We start from the raw sequence: 16,047 nt of genomic DNA on the forward strand, positions 1-16,047 counted from the left end.
AGAAAGTGGTTATTCAGCCCATTATGCCTATGCCACATTGCTCTTTTCCAATGGCTCTTAATTTTTCCTATTCAAGAGTATATCCAATTCTCCTTTGAAAGGTACTATTGAATCTGCTTCCACCACCCAATCACACAGTGTTTTCTTGATCATAACTTGCCATACAAAACGACTGTGATTCGCTGCCAATTATGTTAAATCTTTGTACTCTGGTTATAACCATCCTGCCAATGGAAACAGTTTTGCCCTATTTACTCTCCAAAATGCCTCAGATTATTTTAACTGACAGTGAATTCTATAGTTAAATGCTTTAGGCCATTTCATGGGAATAAGTTGTTATTTTTTTCATCCTTGCGCTGAGGCTCGCATAATCCACTGTGCCATTTGTCTGATTTGGAGCCCAGGTATATTTGAACTTCAGCTAACCAAATTGTAGGTCCTTTTATAGACTCCTGCCCCCTTTATTCTCAATACATTGTAATCAAGATTGATCACACCACCTCCAACTAATTCGTTCTTCTCAGGTAACTCAAAATTTGAGTTTCTACTTCCCCTCTAATCATGGTGTTACCCAGCCACTGTTTATCTTATTCATCTCCTACTCTCTTCAACCTCAGTATCCTGTCCTTTGGTTCCAGGTCTCTTGTCAAAGGTTACGGCAAAACAAAGGCAGCACTTTGAATTGGAATCACCTAGGATGTGTTTGTTCCATTTTTGTGGGTACAGTCCACTCCACTCTTTTCCATAGCCGAAGGGAGCCTGGAACCAACCAATGAATGTATATTCTGAAATCTACCATTACCTGAGAATCTATACAAATTAAGAAACTTGTGAAGCTGCTTCAAGAAACTGGTCCAAACTCATGACTTTGAGGACCTCTTGTCACAAGAGAGCTCCTATTTATTGCATCAGCTCAAATTAGATTCAAACCCAGTTTCCAGAGGTGAATGAGCACTCTCCCAACCTACTGCAGCAACCAGGAATCAATTTCCTTCTTTGAGTACACCAAATGTGTCAGTACTCACTGAACTAAGAGGTGATCTATTCAATAGAATAACATGTGAAATAAATTGCTGATTAGAAGGAATGAAGTCCTACCTACCCTTAAAATATGTGATCAAGTGCTTTTTTAGATGCTTTTCATGTTGTTCCATGTATACAGTGTTGGATCTCCTCATCTGTAGATCCCTCCAGTTACGTTACAGATGTGGAGAAGCTCCCTTATCCCATGAAGGTCTGAAACTGAAGACCCCAAACTATTTCACATGGATCACATCACTAGCTGGGCATGCAGCATACTCAGCCATTAGAGTATTTCCCTGGGGTGTTGTGACTCCAGATCAGCCCCCAGTTAGATGCAAGTCACAACTATTGATTTACATTCCTGGGAAGAGCGCCCTGCAGTAAGTTCTTGTTGAAAATAACAAAAATGACATCACAAGACAGCACGAGAGAGTGGAGGAGAGATCAGAACCTGTGCGAGTGTGGGGAAACTTCAAAAAGTGATGTCAGCACAAAGACGAGAGCTGATTGGTGAGTAGTGGGCAAATGTTTTTCTCCAGTTTAAAATAGATTAGGCTAAGGAAAGGTAAGAGTTCTAGTTTTTATTTAAAGTACACAAATAATTTAAAGTTTTTTTTCTGTATTTAACTTAAAGTAAGGGTTTTTTCAACTAGAAGTATGGTAGGGCAGCTCAGTCCCGTGTTATGTACCGCCTGCAACATGTGGGAAGTCCTGGATGCTCCTTGAGCACTGACCGACCACATGTGCAGGAAGTGCTGCCAGCTGCAGCTACTTGAGCTCCAAGTTTTAGAGCTGGAGGCATTGAGGTGCATCCGCAAGGCTGAGTGCTGGCAATAATTTTCAATACCTCTCTGGCCACAGGAGAGGTGCCAGAGGACCGGAGGACATCCAATGTGGTAGCGTTATTCAAGAAGGGAGGAAAGGATAAATCAAGGAACTACAGGCCTGTCTAACCTCAGTGGTGGGGAAACTTTTGGAAGCAACTCTGAGGGAGAGAATTAATCTACACTTGGAAATACAGGGATTAATCAAGGACAGTCAGCATGGTTTTGTTAAGGGGAGGTCATGTTTGACCAATTTAATTTAATTTTTCAAAGAGGTGACCAGGTGTGTAGATGAGGGCAATGCATTTGATGTAGTCTACTTGGATTTCAGCAAGGCTTTTGATAAGGTCCCGCATGGGAGACTGATAACAAAGGTAAGACCCATGGGATCCAAGGCAATTTGGCAAATTGAATCCAGAATTGGCTGAGTGACAGGAAACAGAAAGTGAAGGACCAGGGGTGTTTTTGTGACTGGATGCCTGTGTCCGGTGGTGTTCCACAGGGATTGGTGTTGGGTCCCTTGCTGTTTCTGGTATATATAAATGGTTTAGACTCAAATGTAGGAGGGTTGATCAGTCAGTTCATGGAAGATATGAACATTGGTGGGACAGTAATTAGTGAGGAGGATAGCCTTAGATTACAGGAGGATATAGATGGGCTGGTCAGATGGGCTGATCAGTGGCAAATGGAATTTAATCTGGATAAGTGTGAGCTGATGCACTTGGGCAGGACAAACAAGGCACGGGAATACACGATAAATGGTAGGACCCTGGGAAGTATCGAGGATCAGAGGGACCTTGGTGTACATGTCCACCGGTCCCTTAAGGTAGCGAGACAGGTAGGTAATGTAGTTAAGAAGGCATATGGGATACTTGCATTTATTAGCCAAGGCATAGAATATAAGAGCAGGGAGGTTATGCTGGAACTGTATAAAACGCTGGTTAAGCCACAGCTGGAGTATTGCGTGCAGTTCTGGAATCCGCATTATAGGAAGGATGTGATTGCACTAGAGTGCAGAGGAGATTTACCAGGACATTGCCTGGGCTGCAGATTTTTAGTTATGAGGAGAGATTGGATAGACTGAGGTTATTTTCCCTGGAGCAGAGGAGATTGAGGAGGGACATGATTGAGGGGTATAAAATTATGAGGGGCATAGATCGGGTAGACAGGAAGGAACTTTTCCCCTTGGTGGAGGGACCAATAACGAGGGGTCATAGATTTAAGGTAAGGGCAAGAGGTTTAGAGGGGATGTGAGGAAGAATTTTTTCACCCAGAGTATGAATCTGGAACTCACTGCCTGAAAGGGTGATAGAGGCAGAAACCCTCATGACATTTAAGAAGTATTTGGATGTGCACTTGTGATGCCTAGTGCTGGAAAATGGGATTAGAATAGTTAGGTACTTTTTTGACCGGCGCAGACTTGATGGGCCGAAGGGCCTTTTTCTGTGCGGTACACCTCTATGACATTCAAACATCTTGCCACATTATTGGAGCGGTTTAGAGCAGTAGCTCTCAATCGGGGGTTGTGGCCCTCTTGGGGCCCATGAGAAGGTTTGGAGGAATCTGCCATAAAAAAGGACAAAGTATTTGCAGATAAGAATACTTATGAAATAAAAGGTAATAACCCAAATATGAGTCAGGATAAGCAAGAGTTTGAAGGGGTGGGTGTGTGGTGTTGATGTTTTGTAAATCAATGTATGTTATCCAATGAGAGTGAATCAGAGGTGGGGCCTCTGTTCAGACAAGTTGAAATGTGGAGAGAGTGAGAGAAAAAGCAAATTGTCCCATGTTTGAGGCAGCAGTGCTGGTTGGTGTTTGGACCAGCGAGCAGAAGGAGACCCCAGAAGGAATTGGCAGCACAAGGACTGTGCCTTTGCCTGGAAAACAACACTGAGACTCAATGCCAGAGAGAGAGCATAACCTAAAACTTTGTGCATCAAATACATTGGCAAAATTCTCTGAGTGTCCATGTTTTCTTCATGCTTTTGATTTCTCCTTAGTTCCACCCCATGCATGTAATTTCACTCCCTAAAGAATTCCTGCCTGCTATACCATAGGGAGTTATAATTGTCTCCACTACCATATTTATACAATACATACATTTTTTTTAAGGTGCTTGCCCAAGGTACAAAGAAGTTTCAAATTGGAAGGAGAATTATGAGATGTCTGGTAAATTGGAGTGTGGAGAAAAGAGAATCTCAAGAAGGGATTGGAAGGTAGCGTTCAAGTGGTAAGCAAATCAAAAATAACAAATATATACATTTAATTATAAACTTTTTGTAGAGAAAAATACTTATTACGGGGGAACAATTACATTGGAATTTTTATATCATGGAAGGGAGCCTCAAATAAAAAGTTTGTGAATCCTTGGTATAGAAGTAAGGAGACATGATATAGTAGAGCTCTGTCTGGGTAAGATGACTCAATCAAACTCCCACCCCTCCATATTATAAATGAACAAGGATTTTGGGGGAAAAAAATCCCTGCCATTGGCATGTTCTTCATCTCCATAATCTTCCAATTCTACTCATGGTTTCACAAATTATCTTTCTGCAGTCAACTATTGATATTTAGTGTTATGAATATTGAAATTTACAAGATGGTTTTGTTTTAAAATGGCTTCTTTAACTGAAGGTGAAACAATGTTTTGGATTCGGGGGGGTGGTGAGGTCATACTAAAAATCTCTGCCTGGAGACTGGCCCATGTGATCTGACTACCATGAGCAAGAACCTTGAACAGAACCCTATTGAAATATCAGGTGACATTTTCCAAACTTTTTCAGAGTAACTCGCAGTAAAAGGACAGCTGCTTTGTAAGATACAGGGAGATAACGTAATTCCTGTAGTGTGGAGGAACAAAGCAGTTGCTGCTATGAGGAGCAGAGAAGCAGTGCTTTATGTGAGTAACCATTTAGAATACTTGTAAGAGTTGGTTTACTGTTTGAAATGAGGGGGACAGACCGATAGACTTTGAGATTTAAGGAAACAGGAGTAGCTGTGGTTGGCTTTGCTGGTGAAAGTTAGGGCTGAAATATGCAGGCTGAGTGAAATAATTTCCAAAGGGCACCAGAGGTTTCAACCTGTTGTAGAAGTGAACCTGCTAGAATGCTGGAAGTAACTTGCAATTTGTTCTTGTAAGTTACACATCTGCCAGAGTGCAGTGCACCCCAAATGGGGTTGTAAAATATATTTTTTTTATTCATTCACGGAATGTTGGCTTCTCTGTCTAGGCCAGTATTTAATTCCCATCCCTAGTTGCCCTTGAGAAGGTGGTGGTGAGCTGCCTTCTTTAACCGCTGCAGTCCATGTAGTGCAGGTACACCCACAGTGCTGTTAGGAAGGGATTTCAGGATTTTGACTCAGTGACAGTGAAGGAACAGCGAAATATTTCCAAGTCAGGATGGTGAGTGACTTGGAGGGGAGGTTCCAGGTGGTGGCGTTCCCATGTATCTGCTGCCTTTGTCCCCCTAGATGGTAGTGGTCATGGGTTTTGAAGGTGCTTTGAAAGGAGCCGTGGCGACTTCCTGCAGTGCATCTGGTAGATGGTACACACTGCTGCTACTGTGCATCGGTGGTGGAGGGAGTGAACGTTTGTGAATGTGGTATCAATCAAGCTGGCTGCTTTGTCCTGGACGGTATCAAGCTTCTTCAGTGTTGTGGGAGTTGTACTCATCCGGGCAAGTGAGAAGTATTCCATCTAATTCCTGATTTGTGTCTTGTAGATGGTGAACAGGCTTTGGGGAGTCTGACGGTGAGTTACTCATCGTACAATTCCTAGCCTCTGACCTCCTTTTGTAGCCACAGTATTTATATGGCCAGTCCAGTTCAGTTTCTGGTCAATGGTAAGCCCCCCAGGATGTTGACAGTCGGGGGATCAGTGATGATAATGCCATTGAACATCAAGGGGTGATGGTTGGATCCTCTCTTGTTGGAGATGGTCATTGCCTGACATTTGTGTGGCATGAATGTTACTTGTCAGCCCAAGCCTGGGTATTGTCCAGGTCTTGTTGCATTTGGACATGGACTACTTCAGTACCTGAGAAGTTGTGAATGTGCTGAACATTGTGCAATCATCAGCGAACATCTCCACTTCTGACCTTATGAAGGAAGGAAGGTTATTAATGAAGCAGCTGAAGATGGTTGGGCCGAGAACACTATCTTAAGTGACACCTGCAGTGATGCCCTGGAACTGAGATGACTGACCTCCAACAACCACAACCATCTTCCTTTGCGCTAGGTATGATTCCAGCCAGTGGAGAGTTTACCCCCTGATTCCCATTGACTTTAGTTTTGCTAGGGCACCTTGATGCCACACTCGGTCAATTGCGGCCTTGATGTCAAGGACAGTCACTCTCACCTCACCTCAGGAGTTCAGCTCCTTTGCCCATGTTTGAACCAAAGCTGTAATGAGGTCAAGAGCTGAGTAGCCCTGGCAGAACCCAAGCTGGGCATCAGTGAGCAGGTTATTGCTAAGCAAGTGCTGCTTGAAAGCACTGTTGATGACCCCTTCCATTATTTTACTGATCAAGCATAGACTGATGATGCAGTAATTGGCTGGGTTGGATTTGGGTTGGTTCAAACATGGGCAAAGGACTTGAACTCCCGATGTGAGGTGAGAGTGACTGTCCTTGACATCAAGACCGTAATTGACCAAGTGTGGCATCAAGGTGCCCTAGCAAAACTAAAGTCAATGGGAATCAGGGGGTAAACTCTCCACTGGCTGGAATCATACCTAGCACAAAGGAAGATGGTTGTGGTTGTTGGAGGTCAGTCATCTCAGTTCCAGGGCATCACTGCAGGTGTCACTTAAGATAGTGTCCTCGGCCCAACCATCTTCAGCTGCTTCATTAATAATGGGTTGGATTTGTCCTACTTTTTATGTACAGGACATACCTGGGCAATTTTCCACATAGCCGGGTAGATGCCAGTGTTGTAGCTGTACTGGAACAGCTTGGCTAGGGTCGTGGCAAGTTCTGGAGCACATGTCTTCAGTACTATTGCCGGAATATTGTCAGGGTCCATAGCCGTAGCACTATCCAGTGCCTTCAGCCTTTTCTTGATATCCCGTGGAGTGAATCAAATTAGCTGAAGACTAGCATCTGTGATGCTGGGGACCTCTGGAGGAGGCCGAGATGGATCATCCATTTGTCACTTCTGGCTTAAGATTGTAGCAAATGCTTCAGCCTTAGCTTTTGAACTGATATGCTGGGCTCCTCCATTGAGGATGGAGATACTTGTGGAGCCTCCCCCTCCAGTGATTTGTTTAATTGTCCACCACCATTCACAACTGGAAGTGGCAGGACTGCAGAGCTTAGATCTGATCTGTTGGTTGTGGGATCGCTTAGCTCTGTCTATCACTTGCTGCTTATGCTGTTTGGCACGCAAGTAGTCCTATGTTATAGCTTCACCAGGTTGGCACCTCATTTTTAGGTATCCCTGGTGCTGCTTCTGGCATGCCCTCCCACACTCTTCATTGAACCAGGGTTGAACCAATGGTAGAGTGGGGGATATGCGGACCATGAGGTTACAGGTTGTGTTCGAGTACAATTCTGCTGCTGCTGATGGCCCACTGTGCCTCATGGATGGCTAGTCTTGAGTTGCTAGATCTGTTCAAAATTTATCCAACTTAGCACATTGGTAGTGCCACACAACACAATGGAATGTGTCCTCAATGTGAAGGCGAGATTTCGTCCTCACAACAACCTTGCGGTGGTCACTCCTACTGATACTGTCATGGACTGATGCATCTGAGGCAGGTAGGCTGGTGAGGACAAGTTCAAGCATGTTTTTCCCTTTTGTTGGTTCCCTCGCCACCTGTCACAAACCCTAGCAGCTATGTCATTTAGCAGTCAACCAGCTCAGTCAGTAGTGGTGATACCGAGCTACTCTTGGTGATACACATTGAAGTCCCCCACCCAGAGTATATTCTGCACCCTTTCCACCCTCAGTGCTTCCTCAAACTGTTGTTCAACATGGAGGAGTACTGATACATCAGCTGAAGGAAGGTGGTACATGGTAATCCTTGTTTCCTTGCCCATATTTGACCTGATGCCAAGAGACTTCATGGAGTCCAGAGTCGATGTTGAAAACTTCCAGGGCAATTCCCTCCCAACTGTGTACCACTGTGTCACCATCTCTGCTAGGTCTGTCCTGCTGGTGGGACAGGACATACCCAGGAATGGTGATGGTGGTGTCTGGGACATTGTCTGTAAAATACGATTCTGTGAGGATGACAGTGCCAGACTGTTGTTTGAGTAGTCTATGAGACAGCTCTCCCAATTTTACCACTCATCTCCATATGTTAGTAAGGAGGACTTTGCAGGGTCAACAGGGTTGAGATTGCCATTGTCTTTTCCGGTGCCTAGGTCAATGCCGGGTGGTCCGTCCGGTTTCATTCCTTTTTTGTGAATTTGTAGTGGGTTGATACAACTGAGTGGCTTGCTAGGCCATTTCAGGGGTATTTAAGAGTCAGCCAAACCGCTGTGGGTCATGTAGCCAGACCAGGTAAGGACGGCAGATCTCCGAAAGGACATTAGCGAACTAGGTGGGATTTTACAAAAATCGATAATGGTTTCGTGGTCATCATTAAACTTTTAATTCCAGATTTTTATTGAATTCAAATTCCACCATCTACCATGGTGGGATTCAAATGTGGGTCCCCAGAGCATTACCCTGGGTCTCTGGATTACTAGTCCAGCGACAATACCACTACTGCCAGTGCCTCCCCTCTCAATTGCATTAATTAGTTAATCTAAAAGGACCCTTTCCTTAGTTTGGTGTATTAGTTTCTTAAGTAATATTTGATCTAGGTTGATTTTAGTTGGTTTGTTACAGTAAAAGTCTTAAAATGTGAAACCTTGTCCTTCGGTTATTTCTATCAGTCGCTGGAAACTATTTTTTTTAAGTTATTGGTCCCTATAGGGTAATATTTGTCGCTCCCTCTGCTCTTTGTTTTTGAGTCTGCCAACATCCAGGGGACTTTTGTAGCATTTGACTAGGTTGGTTTCATCCCAGAGTTAAAAGAGGCGGCTGTAGACTAAAGTACCCCTATTTTACAGAGTCTGAGTTTTTTTTTTAAGTGTGCCTCCATAGCAGGCCCAGTGAGCTGGTTAAAAAGAGGTTGAAATAATGCAGAGGCTGCAGGGTATTCGTTCTACCTACTGTTCTCTTCTAGTTTGGAGTTAAGTGTGTGAAGAATATGCTACAGATTTTTGTCTCCCCTCAGAATGATTCACTCTGCAACAAAGTTAAACTCTACGCTTGGACACGTTTCCTGCACAGATTTTCTTTATTGGCTCACTTTACATTCAAGGACAATGACTCATTGCCGGGTTGAAGCTGCTGGGATATCAGAAGTGACCTTTATTAAATTCATTACTCGTACTGAGCAAGCCACCCTTTTTAGAACCAAGTTACTGGCCATATTTACCTTCATGGAGCCTTCTGAATTAGGGGAAAACTATGTAAAAACACTTCAAATACAGCAGAACCACACAAAGCAAAATAGAAGCGCAAAATGTAATAGACACCAAAGGTAGAGTGTGGAAAATGGTGGGTTGGGGAAGAAAAGGGTGATATTTTCCCACAACTCAGACTGCTCAAGTGAAACTTCCATCTATTTAACGGCCAGATTGTGAGGCAGTTGCAGTTGTTTTTGAAGCTGTTCCTTGTTGAACTGTACAGGAGTACACCTTCCCATTGCTCCAATCTCTGCCAGGGACTGTCAGGTAACTGCTGAGGCTAAAGATGTTGTCCAGGTTCTGCAACGCCATGCTGGTTTGGACCTCACTGCTCATCGGGCTCCTGTCGACTGTCCAGCTGAACGCAGCAAAGCCCATGGACAGTTTGCTGACCAGACAAACTAATGTGCCAGCTCCTTTAGTGGACATCTCATCGGCTGAAGGTCCAAGCAGTTTTACCGAAGGGGTAGGGAGTTGCTGAGCAGCAATCAGAACCAGAGAAACTTTGTATCAAGTTAGAGAAAATCTTAGGATCATTTCAGAGTTTAACAGAAGTTGCTGTGAAAGGCCTTAGTTTCCTACCATGGACCCCAGAAGTTTACGGAGAGTGACAGGCAATTGCCTTTTTTAGATTGTTTTGGCTTTGTCAAAACAGTAGCAACAATTTTGATAGATTGTTGTGAAGACTATCCTGATGGTTCAGTGGCTAAAAGTATCACATGCTGCAATTTTTTTGCCATGATTCATTCTTGGGATTTGGGCATCACTGGCAACATCAGCATTTATAGTCTCTCCTTATCCACCGTGAGAAGGCTATTTTGGGATCTACATGTTGTATCACAATAGTAGTTTGATACAATTGAGTGGCTTGTTAGTCCATTTTAGAGGACAGTTAAGAGTCAATCATGTTGGTGTGGGACTAGAGTCACATTTAGGCTAAACTTCAAAGACAGCAGAACAAAAACAAAATTACCTGGAAAAACTCAGCAGGTCTGGCAGCATCGGCGGAGAAGAAAAGAGTTGACTCTTTTCTTCTCCGCCGATGCTGCCAGACCTGCTGAGTTTTTCCAGGTAATTTTGTTTTTGTTTTGGATTTCCAGCATCCGCAGTTTTTTTTGTTTTTATTTCAAAGACAGCAGTTTTCCTTTCCTAAAGGATATTATTGAACAAGATGTGTTCGTACAACAATCAGCTTTATGAATACATTTTTTGAATAAGTTGAATTCAAATTCTAATCCTTTAGATTATCAGTACAGAAATCTGAACTACAAGATTAACTACAATTCCTTCTCATTCTCTCACCGCCATCTCCAAGATTCCAGCCCTAGACTGTGGCATTAGCTGATGAACAAGTGTGTCTTCGATAATTCAGTTGGCCTCAATTTTTTTTTAATTCATTCATGGGATGTGGGCATTTGTTTATTATTTATTGCTCATCCCTAATTGCCATTGTTTAGACAGCATTTAAGAGTCAACCATATTGCTGTGGGACTGCAGTCACAAGTAGGCCAGACCAGTTAAGGATGGTAGATTTCCTTCCTTAGATGGGTTTTTATGACAATCCCCAGTTTTTATTGAATACAAATTTCATAACTGCTGTGGTGGGATTCGAATCCCAGAGCATTGCCCTGGGTCCCTGGAATATAAGTCAGTGACAATACCACTATGCCACAACCTAAATTGACTGGTTAGGGATAAAAGTGATCCAGGCTCTCTAATTTTCACCATGAATTAGTGATCTCTGCCTCTGTGGCTAAGACCAGAATTGCTTTTCCCAAAGCCTTGCACAACATTCCTCAGTTTGGGTTCTTTTAAATGTTTCAACCTGTTTCACATTCATGCATCCACTGTTAAAGTTAAACAGCACAGGTTCACCTGGACAATTCAATTTTACCTTTTCCAGCACTACCCCTCCATTTAGGTTTAAACAAACCAGATGTACTGAAATAAAAACAGAAAATGCTGGAAAAACTCAGCAGGTCTGGCAGCATCTGTAGAGAGAGAAACAGATGTACAGATATATCAGATTTTCTCTGCATTGATTTAGTTTCAAAAGTAGTTCCATGTTCATGCAGAATTTTGAGAATGAGGTGGTTGGAATTCACAGATTTTAAAAAACATAAGTAATTTTCAGAAAAAACTCTGCATTAGTTAATTAATGAATAAGACTTAACGGAATTAACTGCACTCTCAAAATTCCTTCACCTACTTCAGGTACCATGCCCTAAAAGGGTGTTGTCAACCATGGACTTTCATTGGATTGGTCCATGATTATGTTTGGCAAAGTACTGCAGTGGTTTGCTATTGCATTCTGCAGTATGGCTGACTGGAAAGATTTATCTGTTGATAATCAGCTTGCTTGGCCACGTTACAAACATGCTTTCTGCGGTCATCAAGTCCTAAAGTGGGACTTGAACCCAGAGCTTCTTCCCCTGAGAGAAGGATGCTACGACTGCACCACAAGACTTCCCACCACTCACAAAAATAGTGTTAATTAACAGACAGCAACATATGCAGTGATAAATAAAGCTACAAAGCACCACAGAGTATAGCTCTAATTCACAGAAACAGCACCTTCTAAGCTAGCAACATACATTAATTTAAAGAAACAATACTAATTAACAGCTAGCACTAGAAATAAAGCAAAAATTGAGAAGCCTAGCAGTAATGAACAAATCTGGTGCAGAAAGACAACACTAATTTACAGAAATTGTGTTGGACACTAAATATGATAGTACTGAAATCTGCAGTTTCACAGAGTATAATTAGTATCTAACAAGTGCTCAGAGAAACCGAGTTTAAATTAAAAATCAATTACTAAATTTACAAGTTCACATAGCTAGTTTTTGCAGGAGGGAACTTCCAGCCGCTTACCTGCAACAAAGAGCTTGATCCCTTGCCGAACACCCACACAGTGTGATGTTCTAGGGTTCAGTCCATACAGTTATCCTGATCGTGGAATCAGACAGAAAACATTCATGATTCTCCAGTCCCAGCATTAATCAGACTTTCATGTATTCCCAGTTCCTAGCTGGTGAGGGCCAATAAGGAATGAGCTCACAGCAACACCTACACACTGACATCAAAATGTCATTAACACTCAATACGGGGCAGTCAGATTCAGAATGTTATCAATCATGAAATGATATTAATTTGAAAATATTGAATAAGGAACACAGACTTTATGAAATTTAAAACATTACAATATAATCAATATATTTGTGTCTAGCTCTATAATATTTGTTGCTCTCAGTTTTTGTTTTACCTTATGTCACTGTGGCACATAAGTACTACTCAATGAAAACCACTTTCCACAGTAATAGATGGCAGCATCATTCACCTCCACATTCTTTATGATTAACTGGTAAATGTCATGGCCACTGTTGACTTTTGATGTGAAATGGTTGCTGCTAAACCCAGAACCATAGGTAGGTGCATTGAGAGAGTGATAGTAATAGAGGATCCATTGAGGAGCTGCTCCTGGTGTCTACTTGTACCAATAAGCAAAATTGCCATCACCCGTTCCAATGTTGCAGTCCAGTGTAGCCATGTTTCCTAGTTTCAGTCAGGCCTGAAGGCTGAGTCAGAGTTTGGCAATGTCCATCTGTAAAAGAGCAGGGATTAAACATTGTTAAAAGCAAAATACTGCAGATGCTGGAAATCTGAAACAAAAACAAAAATAGCTGGAAAAACTCAGCACGTCTGACAGCATCTGTGGAAAGGAATACAGAGTTAACATTTCAAGTCCATTTGACTCTTCATCAGAATGAAAGAGAAATAGAAATGTGGTGAAATATAAGCTGTTTAAGGGGAGGGGAAACAGGTGGAGCTGGATGGAGGGTCAGTGATTGGTGGAGGCAAAGGAGAGATTGCCAAAGATGTCATAAACAAAAAGGTCAAAGGGGTGTTAATGGTGATGATATTAGCTAAAGGATGTGCTAATGGTGATATTAAGGGTAGAAAGCAGGATGAGCAAGTGACAGATGGTCCTAGTGGGGGGAAGGGATTGAAATAGGCTAAAAGGTGGAGATAAAACAATGGATGGAAATAAATTTTAAAAATAATAATCAAAATAGGTGGGAAAAGAAAACTATATATATAAAAAATATATAATTATTAGAAAAAAGGGGATCCAAAAGGGGGTGAGGATGCAGAAAAGAATTCATGATCTGAAGTTGTTGAACTCAATGATAAATCCAGAAAGCTGTAAAGTGCCTAATTGGAAGATGAGGTGCTGTTCCTTCAGTTTGCATTGAGCTTCACTGGAACATTGCAGCAGGCCAAGGACGGACATGTGGGCATGAGAGCAGGGTCGTGTGTTGAAATGGCCAGCAACAGGGAGGTCTGGGTCATGCTTGCAGACAGACCGAAGCTGTTCCACAAAGCAGCCACCCAGTCAGCGTTTGGTCTTCCAGTGTAGAGGAGACCACATTGGGAGCAGTGAATGCAGTAAACTAAATTGAGGGGAGTACAAGTGAAGTGCTGCTTCACTTGAAAGGAGCGTTTGGGCCCTTGGACGGTGAGGAGGGGGGAAGTAAAGGGGCAGGGGTTGCACCTTCTGCGGTTGCATGGGAAGGTGCTGTGGGAGGGGGTTGAGGTGTAGGGGGTGATGGAAGAGTGGACCAGGGTGTCCTGGAGGGAACGGTCCCTAAAGAATGCTGACAGAGAGGGGTGAAGGGAAGATGGTGGTGATATCATGCTGGAGTTGGCGGAAATGGTGGAGGATGATCCTTTGAATACGGAGGCTGGTGGGGTGATAACTGAGGACAAGAGGGACCCAATCATGGTTCTGGGAGGGAGAGGAAGATATGAGGGCAGATGCGTGGGCGATGGGCTGGACGTGGTTGAGGGCCCTGTCAACCACCATCGGTGGAAAACCTCGGTTAAGGAAGAAGGAAGACATGTCAGAAGAACTGTTTTGGAAACTGGCATCATCAGAACAGATGCGACGGAGGTGAAGGAACTGAGAGAAAGGGATGGAGTCCTTACTGGAAGCAGGAGCTGTAGTCAAGGTAGCTGTGGGAGTCAGTGGGTTTGTAATGGATATTGGTGAATAGTCTATCACCAGAAATTGAGACAAAGAGGGCAAGGAAGGGAAGGGAAGTGTCAGTGATGGACCATGTGAAAATGATGGAGGGGTGGAAATTGGAAGCAAAATTAATAAAATTTTCCAGGTCCAGACGAGAGCATGAAGTGGCACGGAAGCAATCATCAATGTACTGGAGAAAGAGTTGTGGGAGGGGGCTGGAGTAGGACTGGAACAAGGAATGTTCCACATAACCCATAAAGAGACAGGCATAACTGGGGCCCATGCAGGTACCCATAGCCACACCTTTTATTTGGAGGAAGTGAGACAAGTTTATGGAGAAATTGTTAAGTGAGAGAACAAGTTCAGCCAGACGGAGGAGAGTGGTGGTGGATGGGGATTGTTTGGGCGTCTTCAAGGAAGAAGTGGAGTGCCCTCACACCATCCCATTTGGGGATCGAGGTATAGAGGGATTGGACATCCATGGTGAAAAGGAGGTGGTTGGGGCCAGGGAACTGGAAATTGTTGATATGATGTAGGGCATCAGAGGAATCGCGGATATAGGTGGGAAGACACTGGACAAGGGGAGAGAGAATGGAGTCAAGATAGCAAGAAATGAGTTCTGTGGGGCAGGAACAGGCTGACATGATTGGTCTGCCAGGACAGTACTGTTTGTGGATTTTAAACATTGTTCATTGACCCTTTAAAAAAAGACCCCAAGTTTCCCTCCCTCTGCTCCAGGAGCAGAGTTCAGTGTTTGTACTTACAGCCCAGCCACAGTGCCAGAGATCAGAAAAAACACAACATCCGCGTCATTTCTGCCAGTGAGCTTCCTGCTTCCCTTCACCCAGTGTATTTGTGACAGACTGTGGCGGCAGCTGCCCATTGAACCCAGTTATAGACCCATTCACATCAGGAAGGAAATCCATGCAAATTAAAGTGACCAATCAGAGCAAGGATTTGAAACCCTCCCATTCAGCGTCAGAGATTCAGATTGATGTAGTAACACCTCAGTCCTGTTAGATACTACTTGCATTTTAAACAGAAGATAGTTTCTTGTATAAGAAACGACTGCAGCAGCACATGGGGGTGGGGGTTTGGGATTCCTTTTAAATAGTTGATTAAAAATTTTAATCTCTGCTCTTTTACAGATGGACAGTGTCAAACTCTGACTCAGCCTCCAGACCCGACTGTAAAATTGAGAAACACAGCCACATTGGACTGCAACACTGGAATGGATGATGACAATTATGTTTATTAGTACAAGCAGACACCAGGAGCAGCTCCTCAATGGATCTTCTATTACTAGCACTCTGAATGTGGTATAGCAGAGTTCTTGTTCTAACTGACCTGCAATTTAAACTCCAGCCCTGGATAGAAGAAGCAGGCAAACATAAAGACTCCCATGGGATATATTGGGCAAGAAACTTTAAACAAGGACATAATTTTATCTTGTGGTTTTCTCATTAATAAAACTGGATTCCAGTGACACATTTCTGTACCACACACTGATACAGCACATGTTACTGTAGCTCTCTTCAGCTCTAAAGAAGTGTCATTTGGACTCGAAATGTTAACTCTGTTTCCCTCTCCACAGATGCTGCCAGAACTGCTGAGTTTTCCGGCATTTCCTGTTTTTATATTAGATTTCCAGCATCCACAGTATTTTGCTTTTATTTTGTTACTATAGCTTCATAGCAGAGAAACCAACGGA

The 16,047-nt window shown here is 43.2% G+C and overlaps 1 pseudogene; it reads right to left on the minus strand.

The window, feature by feature from the left end:
- Positions 1 to 9,398: 9,398 nt before the first annotated feature.
- On the minus strand, positions 9,399 to 15,140 carry LOC121287351 (annotated as a pseudogene).
- Positions 15,141 to 16,047: the final 907 nt, after the last annotated feature.

Source organism: Carcharodon carcharias, chromosome 14, assembly GCF_017639515.1.
Source record: "Carcharodon carcharias isolate sCarCar2 chromosome 14, sCarCar2.pri, whole genome shotgun sequence".
NCBI classification, from domain to species: domain Eukaryota; kingdom Metazoa; phylum Chordata; class Chondrichthyes; order Lamniformes; family Lamnidae; genus Carcharodon; species Carcharodon carcharias.